Raw genomic sequence first — 25,566 nt, forward strand, 5'->3', positions numbered from 1 at the left:
CCTCGCCTATGACGATTTTTAGGTAATGTAGTTTGTCGCCATTCCACGAGTGTGCATAATTTCAAAGCACTATATGTATTTATTTACTCAGCGTAACATCATCTTTCACATTATACAAGAAAATTGGGCTAACTTCAGTGTTTTTCATGAATAATAATAAAAAAAAAAAAGTGTCCTTTTTCCCAAAAAAAGTCAATTTGAAAGACCACTGCGCAAATACCATGTGACACAAAATATTGCAATGATGACAGTTTTATTCTCTAGGGTGTAAATAAATATATCAATTTAGAATGTTTGGGGGTTTTAATTAATTTTCTAGCAAAAAATACTGATTTTAACTTGTAAGCAGCATGTCGCTTAGGCATGAAGGGGTTAAAGCATTTGCAATATTTCTTCATTGGGTTAATGAAAAAAAAAAAAACACTTTCTAGCCATCAAATCATTTTTTTTTTTTTTTTTTTTTTTTCATTCAGAAGCTATACAAAAATAGATCATATGTATGCTATGAAACGGTAGCATTCTATTTGGGCTGAACCCCTTTCTAGCCTTCGCACCCCTCCTGCAAACTAATTGAGCAGGAAATGGGTATTCTTCATTAAAAGCAGAGCTTAAAATGTTAATTCTTTTGTGGGGGAGCTGTGTTCCCTGGCAGCTCTCTTTATACACTCTAGAAAGCTTGTGATTGGTTTTCAAAGAATGGCAAAACACAGGGGACTGGGAGGGATTTCACAGTCTAATAATACCCCTCATCCAATGAAATGCATTTCCTATTGAGACCCCCAAGGGTCCCCTTGCTCTCATGTCCAACCCAGACATAAGGCCTATTCTTCTCTCCTAGTTTTTTTTTTTTTTTTCCTCCCTCTCTGTAAAGCATGTAATGCTCAGCTTGGGTTTTGCCTAACAAAAGAGTGGGGATAACAGCTGCTGCGTTCAGATTGGGAGGATTAGCTGAATTGTGGACTATAAGAAAGTGGACAACTGTCCTCTATGGGCCCTAAATATTATTCCCTGCAAGGATGGATATGCATATGGGGGTTTAATCATTGTCATATGTGAGTCAGCTACAGGAAACGCTGGATCTGGTTTCGTACCGGGGTGAGTAGCATTAGTTACTACTAAGTTTTGCAATTGCATTTATTGTAAAGCCCTACATCACAAACTGTACAGCAGTATACAAAGAACAACACATTGCTCACAGCATTTCATGTTACATGGCTTTCTTATGCAACATTTTTTTTAAATCGTTTCCAGGGGCTGTTGAGCCAATCAAATCCAAAATCGCAAGCCATTCTGTTTTATAATTTAAAATCATTTCCATGGAGACTTTACTGCTGAGCCGCTACATTTCAGCTAATCGTAAGTAATACTGTTTTGTACAAAGTTAGTTTAAAATAATTTCCACTTTTCTGTTGAATGATTGTGTTGTCGATAATTACAAGCGATTTGCATGCTACGTTAACAATTTAAAATAAAACTTTGATATTCAGCCATTGATTTTTAGATAATTACACGTGATCGTGTCTCCTGCAATGTTAATTTAAAAAAATTTCAGGGAAACTGCCACTAAAGCTGGATACACACTATACAACTTTTGATGTTAGATTTCCTTTAGATTTACCTTCAACCATGTAGTGCAAGCCCCTGCCTGATTTGCATACAAGTTGAAAGTGTTTAGGTTTGAGCTCATTTATGTGGTTTTTGGTAAATGTAATGGAAAAAAATCGAAAGAAAGTTGCGTAGTGTGTATCCAACTTAAGCCACTGAATAGCTTAGTATTAGTAGATAGTATAGTATAGATATAGGCAACCTTCCATGTCTGTTGTTGAAATTCTTGTTTGGTTTTTTCTAATGGTTAGTGGGGTCAAATTGATTCGTTTTTCATCGTGGTGATGATAAAATTCAGAGGAGCAGGATGTGAAATTTTAAGTCTAACTATGAATGTAGCTTTCGTTCGAGTGAAATTGTACATCTTGTAATGAAATCAGTTTAAAGCAATCAGTGATTCAATTGAAAAAGCAGGTCTTCACAAATGATTTTTTTTTTTTTTTTTTATTTAATTTTTCTTTTTTTGTATTTTTTTTTTTTTTTTTTTTTTTTTCGTTAGAGCTTTTGATTGAAATGAGTTGACTCAATGGCAAAAGAGTGATTTTTCTACTAAAGTTTGAGCGAAAACCTAACCATGGTCAGCTTTAGTTCTTGCCATTGTGTACAGTGGCTAGGCACAATGTATTTTTCATTGGCATTGGCTTGCTAGTACTAGTTAAGGCAGCAAGGAGTTAATTTGCAGTTTGTATAAATTTTTTTTTTTTTTTTTTTTTTTTTTTTGCATTGTAGCCATTTGCCTCTCCTGTTTACTTTTTTTGTTATGCATATTTGGATTACATCCTGTGTTTGTTGCAGTTGTAGATAAATAACCTTCTAGTTATAAGCCTATCAAGATTGATAGTGTGTTGATAAGCTGCCAGTTCCCTTGGGATCCAGACAAAGGTTCGCACAAGCCATGCTGTATATGTTTCTAGAAGGCTGCAAACCTGATTATCTCAGTCTGGATGTGCTGTATGCATTTCATTTAAATGCGCTCCCAGTGCTGCGTCTGGAGCAATGTTTACTGAGGGTTCAGGTTACAATGGAGAGGTGTAAAGTAGATGTCAATGCATTGTGTACAGGAGGATGAGTTGGGGGGGGAGAACCAGAGTCTCTAACCCTATTATGTCAGAGATGCAATGTGTTATATGACAAACCCAATACTTGTTCTTCAAATTAGTAAACTGGATTGGAGGTTGGGGGCTCACCAACGGTGCCGATAAGGAAGACAAGCAAGAGGAAAATAATCCTCAGCAACAACGCCAATAAATGCAGAAATGCACGTTTATTGTGGTGGCCCTTCTCCAACACTGAATTTTTTTGCGGTAAAATTTACAACGTTTATAACTATTTAAATGGAATACCTTTACATTGGTGCAGTGATTTTTAGTGCTGGATTTATGCCTATGCGCACGCGTTGGCGTGATTTGAAGGCATGCGTTGCTCACGTGTCTTGTGGATGTTCATTGCTAATGAGCCCCAACATGTGTCCATGCAATAAACCATGTACAGTCATACCCCACTTTTAAGTACACAATGGGGTTTATTTACTAAAACTGGAAAGTGAAAAAATCAGGCTCACTTCTGCATAGAAACCAATGAGCTTCTAACCCCAGCTTGTTCAATTAAGCTTTGGTAATAAAACCTGAAAGCTCATTGGTTTCTATGCAGAAGGGAGCCTGATTTTTTCACTTTCCGGTTTTAGTAAATTAAACCCCATTGCGTACTTAAAGTGGTTGTAAACCCTTACAACACACTTTGACCTACAGGTAAGCCTAGATTAAGGCTTACCTGTAGGTCCAAGAAATATCTCCTAAACCTATACGGTTTAGGAGATATTTGCCCGAAGACAGGCAACGATGTCTACGGCGTGCAGGCTCACTGAGCGCGGCATCTTCAATGACAGAGATGCCGCGTGTGTTGGCTCCCGTGCGCATGCGCGGGAGTGACGTCATCGTGACGGTCTCCCGCGAGACTCCATACAGGGGACATCATTACCATTCAGGTAAGTGGCACATAATTGACTACTATGTGATGCATAGTGGTCCATTATGCTTTACCTTTACAGGGAATGAAAGAGGAAGTAAACCCATCAGGGTTTACTTCCTCTTTAAAAGTGGGGTATGCCTGTATAAGACATGGCTCCCAATTGTCCCTCTTTTGGAACCAAATCCCTCTGCTCCACTTTTCTCCGCAGTGTACCTCCTTTTTTTTTTTTCTAAAGAAATAGACTTCTGTAAAAAAAATATATAGTTACATAGTTGGGTCAAATAAAGACACCAGTCCATCCAGTTCAACCTGAGTGAGTGTCTACAATTGTCCCTATCCCTGTACATTGCACACTCACATCGGTCTCTACCCTCAAGGAGCCCACAATCCAAGGTCTCCATTCATATACTAGGGCCAATTTTGGACAGAAGCCAATTGACCTACCAGCATGTCTTTGGAATATAAAGTAGAATTACCAAAATTATTTTGTTGTATTTTTTTTCTAACGTGGAGTTAAACCAAAAATGTATAATGTACTTTACCAATCTGAAATGTGATTGCAAAGAATTTTTTTAACAAATCTTTACTTATCTGCTCTGTGCCAGCTCCTCTTGTTGGGACCCCCAAATGAGGGGAGAGGAGTGCATAGCACTGGATTAAATTGGGGGATCAGGTTAGTATAAAGGGGGGGTGAAGGACTGGCATCTATGCCTAAACCTTTTTCATCCAAATGCAAGCAATGGATTAGGGTAAAAAAAATGTTTTAGAATCCCTTTAAAGAGGAGGTCCAGCCAATAGCCCCCCACAAAAAATGTCAAGTCAGAAGCTACAAATAGTGCAGCTGCTGACTTTTAACATATGGACACTTGCTTGTCCAGGGAGCCCGCAATGTTGGCTCCCCAAGCCGATCTTCGGATCAGCTGTCCGGTGCAGCCACCACCATTACTGGTAAGGGAACCTGGCAGTGAAGCCTTTTGGCTTAACAGCCGGCGCCCTACTGCGCTTGCATGAAGGAAGGAAGGAAGGAGGAGGGGGCCAAACTTTCGGGAGACTAAGTCGTGGCCCGTCTCCAGGAAATGGGGAATGGTACATGTCAAAAATGAAAGGTTCCAAATGTGGCACCCAAGAGGGGGGGGGGGAGACGGATAAGAGGAAGTTCCACTTTTGAGTGGAAATGCGCTTTAAGGTCGTTCAGATGGTAAATTGCATTTCACGACTCGCTCATATGTGAAGTCGGAGGCAGTAAAATACCATGGTTTTATTGCCCCTCCTCAATTGATACCCCTTTAGCTGCAGAGGCAGTGGTCAGGGGTGTGTACACATGCTGCGCCCGCAATGCTGTACTTCATGGCTGCGGTAATGAAACTGCTGCTTTTGGTGTGCTTGCTTAATGCGATTCATTCAAGTGAAGTACACTAGCATGGGGATCAAGTGGTTGAAGCTTGTCAAATGCTCTCTGAAGAGCGATCTGAATGTGGGTTGCTCTTCAGGGAATACCATTCATGTGAACGAACCTGCAAAGGGTGGATGGCAGGCAGCTGCAAAGCAAACTCCTCCTCATTTTCTGTTTTGACTCAAAATAAGCTGAAACCGTGTGGAATGTGGCCCTATTTACTTGAATGGGTCGTGTTTTGCAGGGGTACTGCTTGCCAAATGCGACAGGATTTGCATTTTACCATGGACAGGAAATAAAGCACCATGGCCACAGCATCTGTACAGCCTTGAGTGGCTGAATGTCCTTGTCGCACATCCCGTCTAGGGTGTCTCCACTCTGGAACGAGGAGCGTCAGAGCCAACCTTGGACAGCAGCATTGTAGTGTTTAGATGCACTCGAAAATTTAGATGGATGACTAACAAGATGAAGCTAAACACTTTTTAAGCAGTTACAGCATAAATTAATAAAACCTGACCAATGTACGCACCCCTGTCTGTGTTAAATGGTTTGTCTAAAGTCTACAACAGATGCTTTTGCTGAACAGCTGTTAAAGTGTGTTTGAAAAATAAAACGAATGCAGCCACCACATCAAAGAATTGGTAAGCTGCAATATAATACATTTTTGGTTTTATTACTGCTTTAAAGCGCCAGGTAAAGGTAAGGTAGTGTTGAAAGGCGCTTCTAGGTTTGACCAACTATTTTTAGGCCCCTTTCACACATGCGGATGATATGTCCGTATTTCATACATCCGTTTGCGGATGAAATATGGGCATACATTCATCCCTACGGGATAGCGGGTGTCTGCGGATGAACATCCGCAGACACCCGATTTCCTCCGCCTCCGCAACAGTCCGATTCTGCAGACGGAGGAAAATCCTATTTTTCTATCCGTCTGCAGAGCGGATCGGATGAACACGGACAGACTGTCCGTGCTCATCCGATCCCCATAGAGGAGAGCGGAGAGCTGACAGGGCGGTCCCTGCACAGTGTGCGGAGACCGCCCTGTCCGCCGCCGGCTCAGCGGGCACAACGGAGCGATTCCCCGCTGAGCGAGCGGATCATCACGGGGCGGATCATTACTGATCCGCCCCGTGTGAAAGGGGCCTTAGGTGTTAAAACTGAGTTCTGCCCAATTTTTTTTTTTTTTTTTTTTTTAAGTTAGCAGCTACAAATACTGCAGCTGCTGACTTTTTTAATATATGGACACTTACCTGTCCAAGGCGCCCACGATGTCAGCACCCGAAGCTGATCTGTCCCTCAGTGCTTGGGTGGAAGCGCCGCCATCTAACTATAAAATTAACTATTTAAATTGTAGGTATTGGAATTTCCTTTCAAATTTGGCTGTTAATGAACGCAACGAATACGAATTTATTCAAAGTTACGAATTGTCCAAAACTACGAATGCCATAGCTAAACAAATGGAACGTAACAAATTAATAATAAGAACTAAAATTGTTTTCTGATTACTATTTATTATTCATTACATTCTATTTGTTTAGATGCGGCATTCGTTATTTCAGATAATTCGTAACGTTGAATAAATTCGTTACGAATTTCAATTCCAATACCTATAATTTAATGGTTAGTAATGGTTACGTTTTTTGTTATTTCTGGTTTTCAAATTTACGAACTTTTTGAATTTACGAATATTCAGAAAAATGTGTTTTCGTTAATTCGGAAATATTTCTGAATTAACGTATTTGTCGAAATTTGTTAAACAAATTCGGAACGAAACAAATTGCACATGTCTAATGATAGCTCCTGGGGGGAGGCACACGAATACAGTATATTCTAGTACAGTTTTAGTACATTTCCCAACCCCCCCATCTCTTGAATTTTCTTGTTTACATACAGCATAAACACAAAACACAAGTTGATTCACATTTAAAACGCATACATCTGCATGATAATGGCAAATGCTTTTGTGTTTAAGCGCAAGTGCAAACTATATGTTTCTGTAATTTAAAACTACCGTAAGACCCTTCCTTGATCAATGATCACGTGACATCACAACTTAAAAGGCACGCCTGCTAACAAACTATGAATGCTGCCATTGCTGAACTTCCTGTTTAAAAATGCCAGTTTCCTCAGAGAACTGCTAATACAAAAGTTTCAATACTTTGTGCTAGTGCCCGGAATACCATATGCAGATCAGGAGTTCTGAAGTCAGTCTGAGTTTGCTATGTGCAAGCTTGTTCCGAGTCACAGGCTCTGAAAGTATTGCGGCCAAGGACAACCGGCAACTGCTGTTTTTAATAGAATGGCTTTAAATGTACTCTATATTACCAAAAGTATAGGGACACCTGCCTTACATTGCACATGAACTTTAATGGCATCCCAGTCTTAGTCTGTAGGGTTCAATATTGAGCCCCCTCCCGGATTCATCTCAACGTTGTTCTATCTGGTTGAGGTCAAGTGCAGGCCAGTCAAGTTCCTCAACCCCAAACTCACTCATCCATGTCTTTTATGGACCTTGCTTTGTGCACTGGGCCATCCCCAAACTGTTCCCACAAAGTTGGGAGTATGACCTTGTCCAAAATGAATTGGTATGCTGACGACTAAGGGTTTCCTTCACTGGGACTAAGAGGCCAAGCCCAACCCCTGAAAAACAACTGCACACCACAATTACCCCACCCCCCCTTCAAATTATTTAGACCAGTGCACAAAGCAAGGTTCATAAGGACAAGGATGAGTGAGTTTGGTGTGGAGGAACTTTTTTCTAAACCTTGTGGACAGCCTTCCTAGAAGAGTTGAAGTGGTTATAGCTGCAATTGGTGGGCCAACTCAATATTGAATATGGACTAAGACTGGGATTCCATTAAAAGAGAAGTATGTGATTCTTATTTTTTTTTTATCCCATATTCCTACTTGCCTAGGTGGATGCAGCATCGGTCCATCCCCCAGCCGCCTCTTCACTGAGAACCGAGCCACCGAACATCGCTGATGGCTCTGTTCTCTCAGCTCCCAGAGCGGAGAGCTGCTGCCTGTCAGTCAGCAGCTCTCCTGCTCTGCTCTGCCACACTCGTTGGAGCGATGAGCTGTGGACGGGTGGCTCGCTGAGAGGCTCAGACTGCCATCAGTCCAGGCACCTGGTGGATCGAGACTTTGGAAGTCTGCATAACACAGTTCTTGGACTGTTCTTGGTGATGTAAGTAAAGAGTGGACTTCAGGTCACAGGAGGGCTAAACTAATTGCACTCCTGTGACCCATAGAAGAAGACCAGCTGAATGAGCTCAGACTGGACTTCTCCTTTTTAAAGTTTGTGTGTAAAGGCAGGCGTCCCAATAATTTTGGCAATATAGTGTATGTAAGGCAGGCCCCAGATTATGCAATTTTCTTTTCTTCCTCCCCCTGGTGGAAGGAAAGAAAATTGCTTTATTTCCCAACATATCTAGTGTCGATTTGGGGGGGATCCCTCCCGCAGCACTATTGTTCAATAGTAGTGAGTAAGGATGGGCTCGGGCGTGTTCGCAGCTCCAAATGCCCAACCCCCCCCCCAGGAAGCTCACAGTGCACATCGCTAACAGCAGGCATTGAGACATTTCCCGATCCGCGGCTGCAGAGATCGGGAAATGTTTTTCTGCCTGTGATTAGTGCTGTGCAGTGCCTACTTCCTGGCAGGCTCTACACGTGTAGTTGCGAACACGCCTGAGCCCATCCTTGGTGGGGAGCCTTCCCTGCTGGAAAAACACGATTAATGCACCAGCTATGGCCAGCAACACTAATCATTCAGAAAAAAACAATAGACTGGTTGTATACAAATCGATCGATAGACCGACTTGTGTACATACATGCATTGAAATTCAGCTGGTTCCTTCTGAACTGGCCGAATTCCGGTCTATGAATGACCAGCTTAAACTATAACTCAAGGCAAAACTTTATTTTTTTAAAGTGAAAGATAAAAAAATCCCAAATTTTGGGTTTCCCTTAACGTAATAGAAGGGAAATCTTCCAATGATGACACTAGTTCTGGTGATCTGTGGGCCCCCAAGGGATTTCATGTCACTTCCTTTTTAGACAGGAAGTGAAGAGAAATCTCCCTTGTGAGACGCAGCTGGCGAAAAATCTGACAGAGGTTATACACTCCCTTAAACCTCGTACACATGATCGGATTGTTGGCCAACAGAGTGTCAGACTTTTGTCCGAAGGGCGTGTGCCAGGAACCTGTCTTGCCTACTAACGGCACACAATTGTCGGCCAACAAACACGAACGTAGTGACATACTACGTGGAATTTCAACTCTTGAGAGCCACCCTTTGGGCACCTTCTGCTAATGTCATGTTTGAGCATTGATTCCGAGCATGTGTGTTTGTACTTTGGACTTTTGTGTGACGAACTTGTGTAGAGACGATACGAAAATCTGAGACAACAGACCGCTGTCCGCCGAAAATTTACTAGCCTGCCATCCAACATTTGTTGGCGGAAAGTTGGATAACAATTGTCTGAAGGAGCCTACTAACGGTCGGATTTTTGGCAAACAGTGTGTCATCACACAATTCCCTGCCAAAAATCCGATCGTGTGCACGAGGCTTTAAGGGATTGTAAAGGTAAATGTTTTTTCACCTTAATGCATTCTATGCATTAAGGTGAAAAAACATCTGACAGTGCCTGCGCCCCCAGCTCCCCCGTTTTACTTACCTCACCCCTCGAAAGTCCCGCGCTCGTCCCCGTCCTTTCCACCGTTCAGCCTGACTGCTGATTGGCTGGAGTGGATGGATGGAAAGCAGCGCAGCCATTGGCTTGCCCTGCTGTCAATCACATCCACTGACGCGGAGCGCCGGGGGGGCGGGGCCGTCTGATACAGCGAGCAGCTATAGCTGCCGGCTGTATCACGGGAGCGCGCCCGCAGATGCTTCTCACCATGCGAGGGAGCTCGCATGAACGTGAGAAGCACCTGCGGGAGGAAACCGAGACAACCGCCGAGGGACCCCAGAAGAGCAGGTTCGGGGCCACTCTATGCAAAACGAGCTGCACAGTGGAGGTAAGTATAACATGTTTGTTATTTAAAAACAAAAAAATCACTTTACAATCCCTTTTAACTCTATCCAAAATGGGGGGGAAAAAAAAGTTTTGCCTATAGTTCTACTGTAAGCTTTCATCAATTTTAATCTGAATTGAGACATTACTTGCTATCCATTTTCACAGACGAGCTTTCGTTCCGATCATCAACTTTAGACTTTGCTATCTCACCCGGCTCATTATTTTTTTGCGTTCTACCACTTCATGGACTGTACATTCTAGTCTCCCGCTGTGCTGTTTTGTATGGGCTTTGTTGGGAGTTTCTAATTGTGCTTATATAAATTGATCAATAGAACACTGTCATCTATTGGTGTTTTATTCTATCTTTAATAGTATACCGTATTCGATTTATTGCTCTAATTAGATCCTACTTACACACTTTGCTCCCTGTTTTTATAGCTAGATTGCTGGCATTGTATGTATGTTTGCTGTATACCCCGATTTATGATGATCCAGAATATGATGGGGTAATACATTTAGGAACTAATATTCAATTATATTGTATGAGTTTAAGAAGAGGATTTTGGTGGCTCCTTTCTTGTAATGGTGGCCATACACATGGAAAGACACTAGCTGTTCGTGCATGATGGAAAACCCGTAGCCGACCAAGTCCCGAACAGCGCTCTCGGCCAATAGCAGAGAAATGGAAGTTATAGCTATGGTATTTAGTTGTTATCAATTCAAATCAATCCAATCTGAAAACAGATTGATCGATTTAATAAAATTGGAGTATTTGGCCACCACAAGGCCACATTTGCTTTGAGCTGCACCTGGCTGTTGGCCTGTGTGTATTATTTCAGTGGGATCCTCCTGGTCCTGTACATGATGCCATCATACATCCTCTTCATTTTGCAGCTGTATTGAGCTGGGTGTGATGACCTTGAGCTTTTACTGAACTGTGAACTCTGATGCAGATGCTGGGAGGATGGAGTGGAGGGCTTTCGATCAGGAGAAATGTTGGGGGAGGGGGACGGCGCACAGAGGGAGGAAGCTGGGAGTTGACACATTGTTAATGAGTGCAAACATGGCTGTAGTCCTTAAAGGAGAGCCTGACTCGCAGGATCTGAGTGTTCAAATTGTTTTTCTTTTAACACACAATCCCATAAAAGCCCATATCGATGGAGCACGTTTGTGTGTTGCCTACAGAAACAGAAGGTCAAGTAAAGTTGGAGACAAAATCTTCATTTTGTTTAATAAAGTATTGGGGGTCATTCAAAACGAGCTACCATTTATCCCAAGATCTGCTGGGTGCCCCTGCTCAGTCGAAGCCCATAGACTTAAATTGAGGTTCATTGGCTAAAGTGGATGATGATTTTATCCATCAATAGACATGTGCATGCAATTTAACCTCTGTAGGATGCAATGAGATCTGTTGTCCTTTTCCAACAGATGGTCATGTGTCTGGGACAGTCTGATAGCATTCTGAGACAGACTTCTAGAATCCTTATCCTTCTGTGATGCCTTTTAGTCACCATTTACAACTGCGCATGCAAAAAACGCACATTGTGCTTGAAATGCTATTGATTGTTAATGGCACCATAAACGCAGCCTGACATCATGCAAAGTGCAATGCCCAGAAAGGTGCAGGGGCTTCTCTGGCGCATTTCTTGCACAAAGTGCAGCATATTCAAATGAATGGAGATTATATATATATATATATATATATATATATATATATATATATATATATATATATATATATATATATATATATATATATATATATATATATATATATATATATATATAAAAATATATATATATAAAAATATCTAATCACAGCCTTATCAGTGTCATTGCAGGCTTGCCGTTTAAAAATGGCACCGCCGAGATACAGAGCAGATGTCCTGTGTATCTCGGCGGCACTCGGTAGTTCTCGGCCGTTCTCACAATCGGCGGGGGATCGGCATATAACACGCACCCATGTTTTTCCCCTGATTTTAAGGGGCAAAAAGTGCGTGTTACGCCGACCATAGGGAATAATATGGCGATTGTTGCAAATTTTTTTGTCGCACTATTTTCACAGCAATTTTTCAAATGCAATAGAGGGGGTCTAGCACTAGAAATATTGCACTCTCTAATGATCGCAGCAAGACCTCACATGTGTGGTTTGAACGCTTTTACATATATGTGACCTACGTATGTGTTCACTTAATTTTTCTTTTTTTTTTTTTCCCTTGTTCTTTTTTTTTATCACTTTTATTCCTATTACAAGGAATGTAAACATCCCTTGTAATAGAAATGGGGCATGATAGGTTCTCTTTACGGAGAGATATGAGGTCTACAAGTCCCCACATCTCTTCTCTATGCTGGAAAGCCTGATATAAGAAAAAAAAAAGAAATCGCTCTCAGGCTTTCCAGCAGAAAAAATGGTAGTGCCTATATCTGTCAGAGGTGGACGTGTCGTCATGACGTTGCTTCTGGGGTCATAGCAATGGTCGAAGAACATCCTGCTGTCTGTAAAAGCAATCAAGTGGCTAAACAGCCGCCAAGATGGCTTTTACACTGTAGGGAATCGCCGACTAAAAAACTGGCTGATGCCTGTAGCTGCAGGCATCATTCAGATATCTCCACTCAAAGTGAATGAGATTGTATGATGTCCACCCCGGGGAAGTGGTTAAACCAAACCTATTGTTTTGTCCTGAATGACCTGAATAAAAACCTGGCTGAGGTTCTAACCCAGGCATGTTAAAACAGTGGACCAACCTGAGTGAAATTAAAGTGCATCTAAACCCAGTAACAAAATGTTAATGCTTTTCAGTTAAGGTTCTTGGATGTAGTATCTGCATTTTTTTTTTCAGGCTTTTGTTTCCTAAATCTTCACCTGGTGATCCTGCATGTAACACACTTTCTGTCTGAAGGCGACAATACTCCCTTGCTATTCTGTAATCATGGAGAAGCAGAAAGTGTTAGGATTAAAGTGATTGTAAAGGCAGAATTTTTATCTTAATGCATTATATGCATTAAGATAAAAAGCATTCTGTGTACAGAAGTTGCCCCAGCCCCCATAGTACTTACCTGATGTCCATCTAGATTCAGCGATGTTGCAGGAGTGTCTCGGCTGCCTGGTGCTCTCGTCATCATTGGCTGAGACAGCAGTGCTGCACCATTGGCTCCTGCTGCTGTAATAGTCAGCCAATGAGGGGGGGGTCGTGGCTCCATGTCTGAATAGACACGGGGATCTGTGGTGCAGCTCACTTGCCCCCATAGCAAGCTGCTTGCTGTGGGGGCACTCAACAGGAGGGAGTGGCCAGGAGTGCCGAAGAAGGACCTGAGAAGAGGATCTGGGCTGCTCTGTGCAAGACTATTACACAGACCAGGTGAGGTAAGTAGAACCTAGGTTTTTTATTTTATTTTTTGTTTTTTTTGTTTAACTAAAAAAATGACTTTAGTATCACTTTAAAGTACGCCACCTCCTTTTCCCTTCTTGTATCCATTTCATAATGGGGAGGTGTTCTGTTCTCTTCCGTGGGCTACAAAGCAGGGCTGATAACACTGCTTAAGATTTCAGTGCAGCAAAGACATTGTATTGTTGGCTTACAAACTTATATTACAAGCTCCTTGAATGTCTGTCAGGTTTGGTAGGTACTTGTTGCACTTATCGAACATTCAAATTTTCCACATTTTTTTTCATGTTACAAGCAAAAAGGTAAATTAATTTTATTGGGATTTTATGTGATAGACCAACACAAAGTGGCACATTATTGTGAAGTGGAAGGAAAATGATCAATGCATTTCAAAACTTTATACAAATATCTGTAAAGTGTGGTGTGCATTTGTCTTTAGCACTCTTTACCCTGAAACTCCTAACTAAAAATCTAGAGGAACCAATTGCCTTCAGAAGTCACCTAATTACTAAATAGAGTCCACCTGTGTGTAATTTAATCTCAGTATAAATACAGCTGTTCTGTGAAGCCCTCAGAGGTTTGTTAGGGAACCTTAGTGGACAAACTGCATTGTGAAGGCCAAGGAACACACCAGACAGGTCAGGGATAAAGTTGTGGAGAAGTTTATAAAGCAGGGTTAGGTTATATAAAAAAAAAAAATAAATAAAAAAAAAATAATAAAATATCCCAAGCTTTGAACATCTCATGGAGCACTGTGCTCAATCCATCATCCAAAAATGGAGAGAATATGGCACAACTGCAATCCTACCAAGACATGGCAAGGATGGCATTAATCAGAGAAGCAGCCAAGAGGCCCATGGTAACTCTGCAGGAGCTGCAGAGATCCACAGCTCAGGTGGAAGAATCTGTCCACAGGAAAACTATTAGTCGTGCTCTCCACAAATCTGGCCTTTATGGAAGAGTGGCGAGAAGAAAGCCATTGTTGAAAAAAAAAACATAAGTCCCATTTGCAATTTGCAAAAAGCCATGCAGGGGACACAGCAAACGTGTAGAAGAAGATGCTCTGGTCAGATGAGACTAAAATTGAACTTTTTGGCCTAAAAGCAAAACGTCATGTGTGGCAGAAAATGAACACTGTACATCACCCTGAACACGCCATGAAACATGAGGGGGGGGGGGGGGCTGAATACAAATGCACGTCACACTTTTCAGATATTTATTTGTAAAAAATGTTGAAAACCATTTATCATTTCCCTTTCATTTCACAATTATATGCCACTTTGTGGTCACATAAAATCCCAATAAAATACATTTACGGTACGTTTTTGGTTGTAACAAGACAATGTGGAAAATTTCATGGAGTGTGAATACTTTTCAAGGCACTGTATGACCAAACATTTTCAAATACCTGTTTAGCAGGCCAAAAAGGGAGAAATCAGTTTGTTAGGTTTATGTAAATTGTCACCAGAGCACAGAGGATCACACTACGAGCCCTTTCACACTGAGGCACTTTTCAGGCATTTAAGCGCTAGAAATAGCGCCTGAAAACTGCCTCTCATGCCGCCCGAACGTGAAAGCCTGAGTGCTCTCACACTGGGGCGGTGTGCTTGCGAGACGTTAGAAAAAGTCCTGCAAGCAGCATCTTTGGGGTGGTTTGGGAGTGCTATATACAGCGCTCGGGGGCTTTTTGGGAGCGATGGGCAGCGCTTCCAAAGCACCTGAAAAGCACTTTGGAAGCACCCCCACACGGGCGTTTTAACCCCTTATTTGGCCGCTAGCAGGGGTTAAAAGTGCCCCGCTAGTGGCCGAAAAGCACCGCTTAAACAGCGCTAAGCACCGCTAAAACGAGCACTAGTGCACGGGCGGCCCCAGTGTGAAAGGGGCCTTGCAGTACTAGTACCTAAATTACAGCACTTGCAGGAAATCTTGATCACAGCGTAGGCTTCCATTTTATAACCTGAGCATGCTAAAAAGAATACGAATATAAGTTATTATTGACAATCCAATATAAACTTAAAAAAAGATATAGATATATAGATATAGATTTATATATATATATATATATATATATATATATATATATATATATATATATATATATATATATATAATATATATAATCTTACATACATACACATAGAGAAATATATATATATATATATATTTCTCTATCTCTCAACATAAACATACTTAATATATAATCATATCAAATGAATGTATAACACAAGTGTAAAAATGGTGAACATAAGTCCCAAATGTATAAACCTATTTTTTTTTTTTTTTCTCAATTCCTGCAAATAGACGTATCCATAAAAAAATTGATAGGCCTAGCTTAAAAACAGTTTTTTTTTTTTTCTTTTTTTTTATTGAGGATGTATGTGATATATAGGTATGCGTGTGGAATATTAAGCTACCTTAAAATGCATCGGTACTTAAGAGATTGTATGTATTTTGTGGCGCTTGATGTCTGAATGGACTCTCAGCCCTTTTTCAATTTCCTGTGCCTGGGTTCAGGTGGGGAGTATAGCCTGTCACAGAAATGAATGGCTGTGTGCCCCTGTTCTTGTGTGAATGCCACTGCTTCATTGTATCAGCATTTGCCCATATTTTTAAGGTTCTGCAATCCCCGGAGTTCCTTTTTTAAAGTATAATTAAAGGCTGAACTTTCTCTTTTATTTTAACTTAGAGTTTTGAGAGGTTAGAACCCCTGACATGTTTGTATTGCTGTCTGTGACACCTGTTAAGCCCCATACACACTATCAGATTTTCTGCTGATTTTTGTCTTTAGATTTAACAAAAGCATGTAGTACAAGGGCCTGCCTGATTGTATACACATTGAAACTCCTAAGGTTTGACCTCATATATTATATGTTTTTGATAAATCTGAAAGAAAAAATCGTCAGAAAATCTGATAGTGTGTATGGAGCTTTAGAGAAAGAGAGAGAGAGAGAGAGAGAGAGAGAGAATCTCCCTCTCTAATTATCAGAAATAAAAGTGAGGTTGAATCCAAAAAAATGTATTTTAACGAGAACACGAATAAAGGGGAAATCTCCTCCTGTGACACCTGTCTAAGAGGGAATAACCCTTACATTGGAAATGTATCATCTTACTTTTGAGTCTACAGGATAGGAAGTTAAGGGATATCTCCTTATCCTCCTATGGGGGCACTCGTGCGTCCTCGCACCCGAGCCCCGCTACCTTGTCACGTACTTTGATTGACAGCACTGGAAGCCAATGGCTCTCAGTGTCCCAGCAAAGCCAGTGAGACAGAGACCCAGAAGTGAAGGGGGAAAAGAGCTGCCGATGTGCACAACGTTGGATCAAATGAGGGCCCAGATGAGTAAAAGAGGGGATGAGGCGGGATGCTGACACCTAAACGTTTTTTTTACCTTAATGCAAGAAATGCATTAAGGTAAAAAATGTTTAGGCTTTAAAACCACTTTAATAGAACACAGACAGTGACATGGCCTGACAACGTTTTTAACCCTCGCCTACTGTATCTAAAAAGGGGGGGGGGGGGGGTTGGCTTTAGATACACTTTTTAAAGCAAATCATGAAATCTAATTATTTGACATGACATGTGATTGCAGGTTTTGTCAGTATTGCGAATAATGTTGCAATGTAAATCTGAGACCAGACTCTAAGAGAAGAACCCTCATATTTGCTGGGGTCTTCAACTGAATGCCAAGTACATACATTTCCATCTGTATGTATCCATTACATAAGCTTTTTGTGTGGTTTTTCTATGAATACTATTTACAGTATGTATTTTCAAAGCGCTTATTCACTTCCTTTTTTCTCCTTATGATTACATACACAATTTCAAAAAGTCCTACGTCTTTGAAAACAGACATTCACAATCCTCCTATTTTATATTATTCGCACGCTTTTTTGAAACCAGGAAACATGACAATGGGATTCATTTTTCTAAAGCTGGAGAGTGCAAAATCTGGTGGAGCTCTGCATGGTAGCCAAAAAGCTTCTAGCATCAACTTGTTCAATTAAAGCGGGGTTCCACCCTAAAGTGGAACTTCCGCTGATCGGAACCCTCCCCCCCTCCGGTGACGCAATTGGCACCTTTCAGGGGGGAGGGGGGTGCAGATACCAGTCAAAGACGGGTATTACACCCACTTCCGGGCATAGACTCCCACGGGAGTCTATGCCTCTTCCTGTCCCTGCGCGCTGTCTGCTGGGACACACACGGGTCCCAGAGACAGCGCTGACAATTCCTATTGAGCTGCGCGACTCGCGCATGCGCAGTAGGGAACCGGGAAGTGAAGCTGCAGCGCTTCACTTCCTGATTCCCTCACCTAGAATGGTGACGGAAGCAGCCGAGAGATCGATCGGCCTCAGCTGCTGGCATCGCTGGACCCCAGGACAGGTGAGTGTCCATTTATTAAAGCGGGAGTCTGCCGGGACTCCGGGTTTTTTTTTTTTTTTTTTTTAAAGCCAGCAGCTACAAATACTGCAGCTGCTGACTTTTAAAATAGTGACACTTACCTGTCCAGTGCGCCCGCGATGTCGGCACCCGAAGCTGATCTCTAGATCGTCTGTAAGGTGCTGCCGCTGCCATCTTGGGTATGGGAATCAGGAAATGGAGCCTTTCGGCTTCATTTCCCGGTTCCCTACTGCGCATGCGCGAATCGCGCTGCGCAATAAGGATGGTCCCCGCTGCCTCTGGGATCTGTGTGTTTCCCAGCAGGCAGCGGGGCACTTGCGGAAAGGGGCGTAATCTACGCCCCTTTCCGCAGAGAGCTATCCCGGAAGTGGGTGCAGAATACCTGTACTGTACAGGTATCTGCACCCCCCTCCCCCCTGAAAGGTGCCAATTGTGGCGCCGGAGGGGGGGAGGGTTCGGATGAGCGGAGGTCCACTTTAGGGTGGACCTCCGCTTTAAGTCAGCAGCTGCAGTATTTGTAGCTGCTGGCTTTTAATATTTTTTTCCACAGTGCAATCCCGCTTTAAGCTTTGACCAAAAAACTAAAAAACTGAAAGTTGATTGGTTTCTATGAAGAGCTGCGCCAGATTTTGCACTCTCCAGTTTACGTAAAGCAACCCCAATGTGTATTTATGGCTGATATACTTATACCTCATACTTAGAAGTACCATAAGGGAGTACTTGGTGCATGTTCTGGCTTTACAGTGCTTTATGCATGAAAATAACTTGTATCTTATAACTCAATTATAGGATACATTTATTTGAATGCACATTTCCATAAGTGTCGGCATTGATTTGCAGCTTCAATTTGCTTGTGATGCTTGTTCCTTGCAGAACTTCATTCATACTGGCAGGAGTTTTAATTTAAGTATATATTAGGTTTCCCCCCCCCCTCTTCTTCTTTTTTTTTTTTTTATTTTTTTTTTTTATAAAGTGAAGCCATTCATCACCAATGCAGGACAAAGCAACATATTTGCGTGAATCGCCCTTCCTAGCAGTTTTTTTTCTTCTTCCCTGCATTTAGGGCTTTTTTTGGGGGGTGGATACCTAGTTTTGATAAGGTACCTTCTCCCAAGTCCACTTGGTAGCCTAGGCAATCTGAACAGAAGTTCTCCTCTGATGCCTGGAATCCCCCCTTTCCACCCACAAACTTTTGGGACACATCGCAGGTCTCAGAAGGCTGCAGGACCATTCACAAAGCGCAGCTCGGAGAAGAAGCACAGTACGTGCCATGCAGTTGGAACTACATTGGCTGTAGGCTCTGCCTTTGCACTCTTTTTGTGCTTAAGCATCCAAGGCAGAAACCTCTCCTGCTTACCCTTTGGCCTGGCCAAGTGGAGTCCTATAAAACTTCAGAAAAATCTTGCCTTCTGACTTGGCAAAGCTCAGCAGCAGGTATGGAGGGACAGAAAAGGTGAATGTTTGCTTACCGAGCAAAGCAGTTCATTTGATTCATAACATGTAAGCATTGCTCTGCTTATTTTTATTTATTTTTTTCCCCTAGAATCCTTCTCTCACAAATCAAAACTGATAGTGATTGTAGCCCTATTGGAAATCCTAAGCTCTAGCATGTTCTTGATATATAGGATTCTGTAGCTTTGGACAGATTGTTCTTCGTTATTCAGGCTGTTTAATTACTCTCTGTGGAGCTGAGGTCTTTGTGCTCAGCATCTGTATTCTCTCTACTATTAACACTCTACTGACATGTAGACTTGTGCCAGAAATGTCAAGGTTCTTTTCTTCATGTTTCTCTCTAATCTCTTTAGCTTTCATAATATTGCAATGACAAATTTATTGAGCTGAATAATAAAATAGTTATAAAGCCTAAAGGTACAAAGATTTTTTTTTCTTTCCCTATTCTCTGTAGTATTCTCTAGATGCAAAAAAAAAAAATTGTGGAGAAAAGGGAAAAAATACTTTCTGTACATCTAGACAGCATCTTCAGTGCTTCAGGACGCAAAAAAAAACTTAGGGCACACATATACTGTGTGAAAAAAATAAAATTATATATATATATATATATATATATATATATATATATATATATATATATATATATATATATATATATATATATATATATATATATATATATATATATATATATATATATATATATATATATATATATTACGCTTCTAGACGTAAACGCAGAAAAACTGACTTTCAAACGTCAGTTACTGTCAAGACGTTCAGGAGTGGTTGTAAGAACGTCCCTCTGTACATAAAGCCTAACACACTGAGTACAAACAATAAACATCCCCAGTAAACTGTTAATATTCTTACTCCAGCACTTGCCATTTACAACTTTAAGGCCTCATGCACACTGGACGTTTTTACAGCTACTGTTTTTTTGGCTTCAGACGTGTTTTTATTTTTATTTTTTTTCTCTACAGTCAAAACTCCCAATCATTTTATCCTATGTGTCCATGCACACATAGGCTATTATTATTATGATACAGGATTTATATAGCGCCAACCGTTTACGCAGCACTTTACAATATAAAAAAGGAGACAATACAGTTATACAGTAAAATACAATAGGATTATAGGGTGGGGCAGGTGGTACAAAAGGTTGTAACTGTGGGGAATGAGCTGATGGAAGTGGTAAAAGATTAGTTGGAGACATGATAGGAAGAGATGAGTTTTCAGGGATTGCCTTAAGGTAGCAAGAGTAGGGGATAGCCGACAGGTTGAGGTAGCGTGTTCCAGAGGAGGGGAGTGGCTCTGGAGAAATCCTGGAGACGAGAGAGCTTGAGAGCAGGAGGTCTTGATAAAAGCGGAGAGGACGATTTGGGTGATATTTGGAGACAAGATTGGTGATGTAGCTCGGGGCAGAGTTGTGAATTGCTTTGTATGTTGTGGTTAGCATTTTGAATTTAATTTGCTGGGTGATTTGGAGGAAAGGGTTGGTAAGGTGGATAAGTCTGGCAGCAGCATTCATGATAGACTGGAGAGGGGATAGCCTATGGAAAGGCAGGCCAACGAGAAGGGAGTTGAAATAGTCAAGGCGAGAGATAACAAGGGAGTGAATTAGGAGCTTGGTGGTTTCGTTTGTTAAAAAGGGGAGAATTTTAGTGATGTTACGGAGGTGAATTCTACAAACGTTTGACAACAATTGGATTTAAGGATGAAATGACAAGTCAGAGTCTAGGATTACACCTCCTAGTACCTGGCGTGAGGGGAGGGACTGATAGTTGCATTGTTGATTTTTGATGGAGTTATCCATGTTTGTGGCTGGGGCATTTTTTGGCTGTCAATAATACCCAAATCTAGTGCGTTTCAAGAGGAGTTTTTCAGCTGTAAAAATGCTCCAACTTTAAATGCTGATTAACACTCAAATGTGGCTCATCAGTGTTTAACGTTTTTGATCATTGAAAAAACAAAAAACTCGCTGCAAAGCTACTGGCATTTTTTAACCTTATTTTAATGTCCAGTGCGCATGAGGCCTCAAAATGCTACTGGATCCTGTTCTCTGTGCTACTTCTGGTCTTCACACGAAAAAAATTAAGTGGTCAGTGCAGTCTCATTAGAAGGTTAGAATGGGGAGGGAGGAAGGAGCGGATGCACGTCTTGCCATCCTAGGCTACAACACTGTTTATATTGGGGTACACAGTGTTGATCAACACAACCCTAGTCCCTTCATGCAGGAGTGGCTCCATAGGATTCTGCAAGAGAAAGGAGCCATCCTGAAACAAGAATCCTGGGGCAGCAGTCATGGCATCAGGCAAGGATTAAAAGAGAAAGGAAGCTGCTGAAACTGTTTTAAAAAAACTAAGGGTTTCATGTCATTTTAAACCAAACAAATCAATCCAGGTATTCCAGATTTCTAAAGCGATACTGTAGGCTGCAGTACACACAGGCCGAATGTCAGCCAGTTTCTATTAAAATTGCCGATACTGCCTGAAATTTGGCCCATGTGTACTAGACTTTACCTTTTGGTAAATTATATTGCTGTCCAACTGATAGTTCAAACCTTGTGATTACCCACACAAGCTAGACCGTGCATGATTGGGAGGGGGGGTCACATATTCTGAAAGCCCCACTTAATAATTAAGAGGGATGGGCGTGAAGGTGCACGAATGGATGAGAATAACTTGCATGGGGTGGTGATGATGGGGGGGGGTTGAGCTTTCAGAAGACCCTGTCACTTTACTTTTGAGGTTTTATTATTAACGGCGACCGTTTTTTGTTTTTTTTGTTACTGCCTATCACGTCACCAGGCTTGTAAAATTTTTGTGGGGTCAGCTGCTGGGAGGCCATTATCTATTGACGTAGATACGTCCCTCAGCACTATACCTCCCAATGCCTCCATTGCATGGACAGGCTCTTGGGAGTCAAGGCAGCAGCATTGCTTGTTGGGAAAGAAATTATGTATGCACATAGAGGGGGCTGTTTTGTCAGTCCATAAGGGTCGCAGGGGCCCCCTAATCCTTGCGCCTGACCCCTAATCTACATGCAGAAAGCCAGACACCTTGATTCCAATGAGGTGTGTGTTTTTTTTTATTTATTTTTTTAAGCACATGATTAGAGTCTGAGGCGCTAATTGGCTTCAAAAAAGGCCAGGCACTGAGCCCACCCAATTGTGTGACAATAGCAAAATATTTGCTATTGTTTCTTCTGATTCTCCTCCCAGCTAATTAGGAAGCAGGTCCTGAGACCCGATTGGCCGAGAAGGGAAGCAATCACATTGGCCGCCTAGGAGGAGACAATGCGGGGGCGGTGACGCATATGGACTGGGGGGTTTGTGTGCCGCCCACCCAATGGAGCACCAGCCACCACTGCATTATATGTGAAATACTGTGTGGACTGTTTTTTTTTTTTTGTCTCCCCAACATACACTTTTAATCTTTGCAAATGCATACAGGGGATGTAGCCTAGTCACATCGCCTATAGGTCTACTACACCAGTGCACATCACTTGTCCATGATCTGGAAACCTTTTTTTTTTGCTTGCTTCTTACCTTCAGAGAAATGTGAAGGTTGCCACTTCAGAACTCATGAAAAACGAATTGGGATTTAACAAGGACACTTACAAAAATTAGACCGCAATCGTAGTAGAGTTAGGAGGGGTTAGGATTTATGACACTATATTATTATTGCCGTCCTCGCCTTTTTGTTCCAGTGACCACCACACCTCATTTGTGGTCCAGGGACCGGAGTTGAGGGAACATCTCCCCAATGGCATCAAAATCTAGTATAAAAACCTGATCGACATTTCAAGTCTTCCCCACTCTATATAAAAAGAGCACCTCTTTTCTATTACTATAATATAGTACTGTACCCATACATGAACAGTCAATAGAATACAATTCGCTTTTTTTTGTTTTATTGTGCAACTGCTGCCTTGACCTAGGATATTTCCCAGGATAACAATTTCGAAATAATCTTTTAAGCCTGAGGCTGTCTTCAGATATTAGGACATTGACAACTATGAAACTGAATGCATGACACCCCAAACCTATGCAAGGGGGAACAATAGAAAGCAGAAAGCCATAGAATCAAAGTGAAGCAAGTTCATGATGGCTGTGCAGTCAGCAAAATGTTGCAGTTGCTTGCACTGGTTATGTATACTACCACCTAGAGTATGGGAGGAATTAGACATTCCATTGTACATTGTGAAAGTGGGAACACTCCAGTGTTTAATACTTTGGTTTTACAGTAAAATTCCAATGTACTGACTAAAGTACAACAAAACAGATATCCATGTGCTATAAGTCAGGCGAGTGTGCAGAACATATGGCTGGCCGATTGTCTTGACTGTTTTGCATGCGTGATGGTGGGCTGGCTGACATTATCTGTACTGAAGGGAACATGTGCCCCCTTCCCCCAGGCCAAAGATCTGGTCAAGACATCACTGTGAAGATAATTAACTGAATCCAAAACAGATCCTTCACGGCAGTGTACACTAGGCCAGGAAATGCCTTTAAAGTCCTCCAGGATATCGATGGCAAAAGACCATTGAATCAGCATTTGTGAAGTCATACACTTGGAAACATCACAGAGAGTCTGTGATTATATTGCTTTTTCTTGTACAGCAATGTACCATGTTTTCACAGCCTGTTTGCTGTAAGACATCTACATAAATGATGTTCTAGTCTACACCTTATCTTTTATGGCATCATTTCAAGTCCAATAATAAAATTATGTATTTAAACTGATTTAAGATTGGTTCAAGATTGATGACAGATTTTCTTTTAAGCTGTATCCTATCATAAAAGTAAAGCAAAAAAATTGGTTGTTTCAGCTACAAAGTACTGGCACCAAGAGGTGCCAGCAGCAGCCTCCCAAACCCTCCGGTCACAGCCAAACATTCCGACAGGCAAAACTTTGGCACATCCTGAAGGAGTCGGAGCTTGCCACTTCCTCCTGACGAGTGAAGGCAGTCAATCAATATGATGGGCCAGTAGGAATGTGGGGGCAGGATTTTTGTGAAAAGCTCTGACACAGCCCAGACATGTTGAGTTTCTGTGTTAATTACCATATGGGCTGAGGTTTGTGTGTCCGTGAGACTTCACTTGTGGCTCAGCAACTGCGGAGCATTTTCGGAGTAAAAGAACTGTGGCATGTGTGCAGTATACATTTATATGCAGGTTCAGACTCCATTTAACCATGTCTCATTTAAAGCAGAACTTCAGCTAAAAAGGGAAGTTGTACTCATCCTTCTCCCTACTCCCTTCTCTATCATCATTGTAAACTTTTTTTTTTCTTTCTGGGAATGGGTACCTATTTCTGACAGGTGCCCACTCCACTCTGCTCACCTAGGCAAGCAGTGCGAAAGTTTGACCCTACCCCCTCAACCTCCTGGGACATATCACATATTCCAGGTGACTGCGGGACCATTGCAAGAGTGCACTCCATGTCACACATGAGCCATGGGAAGTTTGCTGTTAAATCCCATGATCTCACAGCCGACTTCCCACACGCAAGGTGGTAATTGTGGAGACCCAAAGATCAGCTAAGAACCGGCTGGGGTAATGACCGCGTTGAATCCCTGGGCTGGTAAGTGTTTGTATATAAAAAGTCAGTAGCTACAGTATTTGTAGCTGCTGGTGTTGTGTGGGTTTTTTTTTTTTTTTTTTTTATTGACCAGCCCCCCCACAGTGGGGGAAATTTACTAAAGCTGGTGCACACAGAATCTGGAGCAGCTGTGCATAGTAATCAATCAGCTTCTAGGTTTTAGCGCTCGTTCACACTAAACATGGCTTTAAAATCGTGCAAGTTCACCTTGAACTTGCACGATTTCAAAGCCGCATTCCAGTCCGACTTCGGGGGCGACTTGAAAGATATATCTGTGTGGGTTCATGCACAGATGTCTATTGAAATCCATTGCCGAAAGTAGTGCAGGAACTACTTTTGGAAATCGGTGCTGCGCCGCAAAGTCAACGTTGCACCAATTGGGGCGCTTCTATTGCTGGCAATAGGCTCCGATTTGACAAGCTATTTCACCTGTCAAATCGTGACTATGTGAACGGGGGCTTATTTTGAGCTTTATTGCTGAAGTTTGAAGTTAGAAGCTGATTGGTTACTATGCACAGTTGCACCAGATTCTGTGTAAATCTCCCCTAGTGTGTGCTGAATGTATTGTTCTGCAAAATGTCTACTATTATAATATAGAAGTGTGCAGCCTCCATAAAAGTTAGTTGGACTTGATCCTTCTGCTTTCGTTTTTATCCCATTAGGGGTCATGTAACAGGCAGCTGGATGGACTGATGCCAATGGGGCATGATAGGCCTCACACAAAGTACAGGTACT

General features: G+C 41.8%; 1 protein-coding gene across 3 annotated transcripts in view; it reads left to right on the forward strand.

Annotated features, from left to right (window-relative positions):
• LPAR4 (lysophosphatidic acid receptor 4) overlaps positions 1-25,566 on the forward strand; it is a 173,664-nt gene that overhangs the window by 133,203 nt on the left and 14,895 nt on the right. For 2 of the 3 annotated variants that reach the window (XM_077449942.1, XM_077449882.1), the window contains exon 2: positions 1,252-1,356. The gene's annotated coding sequence lies outside the window, so the exon portion shown is untranslated. Of the gene's footprint in view, positions 1-850; positions 1,096-1,251; positions 1,357-25,566 lie in introns of those variants that run through there. The other variant, XM_077449819.1, reaches the window with a different exon arrangement.

The sequence above is a fragment of the Lithobates pipiens genome, unplaced genomic scaffold (assembly GCF_037356315.1).
Source record: "Lithobates pipiens isolate NorthernLeopardFrog02 unplaced genomic scaffold, aLitPip1_a1.2 Scaffold_1, whole genome shotgun sequence".
NCBI classification, from domain to species: domain Eukaryota; kingdom Metazoa; phylum Chordata; class Amphibia; order Anura; family Ranidae; genus Lithobates; species Lithobates pipiens.